General features: G+C 38.6%; 1 pseudogene; it reads left to right on the top strand.

Moving 5' to 3' along the window:
* LOC115421684 (CCR4-NOT transcription complex subunit 1-like) overlaps positions 1-2,500 on the top strand; it is a 969,367-nt pseudogene that overhangs the window by 853,742 nt on the left and 113,125 nt on the right.

The following is a 2,500-nucleotide window of genomic DNA, read 5'->3' as shown; positions in this document are numbered from 1 at the left end:
TGTTCTGTTTTCTGTGTTGGTTCTGGACCGGACCGCCTCAGTTCAGTGGGATGGAAACCTCCTGTGAAGGCCTTGGATTAGTCTGGGTGTCATCCAGAACCAGAACCAGAACCTGAACCCTGGAAACGGGGCTGTTCCACACATGAAAACTGGTGAAATTCATTGGAATGTGACATTTTCTATTTTGAATCCTGGAACTTTTGTGGGTTTCTTCTGCATGTGCACTGAACAGGTCCAGAACCAAAGGTTTGGGCCGGGTTCAGATGATCTGTACGAACAAGTCCAGTCACACATATTTGGAATCTGATGAAATCTAAAACTCACTGTTCATCCACATCATTTTCCATGTGTTCGACCAGGAAATTTAAAAAAAAACAAAAAACATCTGGATGTGAAAAAGATGGAGACGTTTGTATTTGCTTGAACCTGTGGACGTCCACGAACAGAACCAGAGCATCTGGGTTGGACTGCAGGGACACGATGGGACAGGGTGGGACATGGGACAGGGTGGGACACGTCAACGGTGATGGATTTAACTCTGTAGAGTCGGAAATCTATTATCTTTAATCTATTTATCTTTGATCTATTTTATTCTTCATCAGTTGAACCCTGCTCCTACGTCCACTTTCTCGTCCATATCGCTTCCATTCTACTCTCATCTCCATTCCGTTTTCCTCTGGTTCATCTCATCCACTCATTCTCTGCAGCAGAAGCCAATCTTCTCCTCATACCAGTACAGCAGCAGCCAAAACCCGGACTGGATCCTACACTGACTGGACTGACTGGACTGGACTGGACTGGACTGACAGGACGTGAGTAAATTATTTTAGTTTTTTTTCTCAAAGCCCTAAAATCAAACTGTGCGCTTTGTTTTTTTTTTTTGTTTTTTTTTTTATTTTACAAATGAACTAAGATGAACTGAATTTTTTCCTCTGTTTCTTCTTTGTTCTCAGACTGTGGAAAACCCGGAGTGGAATGTGTAGTTAAAACAAATTGAATTGTTTTTTTTTCCTTTTCTTCTAAAAGACTGATATAAAACCAGAGTGGAAATTTGGTGTTTGATTTTTGCTTGGTTGGTGGATTTTTTGATTTTTTTGACTTTGGACTTTTTTCTTTTTTTTTGGGGGGGTGGGGGGGGGTATTTGTGCTTTGAATTTGTGCGTTTTCTGCAATACGTGATTTACAATTTTAAATGGTTTAAATGTGTGATTTCTTTTTCTGTCATTTAATGCACAGGGTGTTTGTTTCATTTAGACGTGCATCCTTTGTGTAGTTTGAGGTCCGACAAACAGACAAAAATGAAATAACCAAAAACAAAAACTCGAGCAAATACGAAAGACTGAATCAAACCGACAAACTGACTTTACATCTTAAATGCCAGGACAGAGACCTGACTGGCACCTTTAAAAAAAAAAAAAAAAAAAAAAAAAAAAAATAGTACAAAATAAATAACTTGGGGCTTCAAACTGTCCCAGTGTGTCCATCTCATTCTGTCTTTCATGACCTCACACATGTTATGGCTTCTGGTCAAAGAGTTGGAGGGAGGGGCATCATTGTGTCCCTGTGGTCCCCGACATCACATTATATATATATATATATATATATATATATATATATATATATATATATATATATATATATATATATATATATATACATATTAGGGATGGGAAGATTATCCGATATGCCGACATGCACATGCACGATGCCAGTGCACCGGTGCAGAAGCTGCGAGTGAATGAAAAGTTTGGAATGATATCGCGATGCGTCAGTTATTGAATGTTTTTTATCGATAAAATTTGGTCCGTTCAATAGAATATATTTTTACTTGCATTTACAAGTGTTCCTATTTATTTGGGTAAAGTTTTTCTTTCCTTCAGACCCACGTTAACATGTGCTGCAGATTTGTGGATGTGTTCACTGTACACAGTCTGAGCTGTGTGGATGGACTGAGCATGTGCAGATGAATACTGTACTGAGCATGTGCAGATGAATACTGTACTGAGCATGTGCAGATGAATACTGTAACGTCTGCATGTGAATGTGACAGACACAGGAGGAGAACATGTGGTTTATGAACAGGTACTTTTACTAGATCAGCTGGACTGAATACTGCAGTACACACCACAGATACTGCCTTAAACAGTGACATACAGATCCAACAGTACATCCCATAATACCTTGCACAGGTGTCTCTTAAAGGGACAGAACCTTTTTCTGTTTTACCTACATTACAAATACATGACATTACAAACTGATTCGGTGAGGAAGCAAGAAGTTGAGTTAGAAACATGTAGAGAAAATACTTTGGAAACAAAGTCTGAACTTTTTCAGCTGACTGAGTGTGAGACACGTGTTCTGAAACTGAACTAAAGACACTGTGGAAAAAGTCATGGTCTTATTTGATAAATAAATAATCAGCTCAGTGAATTGCACTGCATATTTCTTTTTTTACCAGAATGAACATGTTCAATCAGAATGTGTTTAATCGCTCTGTATC

The sequence above is a fragment of the Sphaeramia orbicularis genome, chromosome 6 (assembly GCF_902148855.1).
Source record: "Sphaeramia orbicularis chromosome 6, fSphaOr1.1, whole genome shotgun sequence".
NCBI lineage: Eukaryota > Metazoa > Chordata > Actinopteri > Kurtiformes > Apogonidae > Sphaeramia > Sphaeramia orbicularis.
The sequence above is the reverse complement of the archived record's forward strand: the minus strand, read 5'-3'. Positions and strand labels throughout refer to the sequence as shown.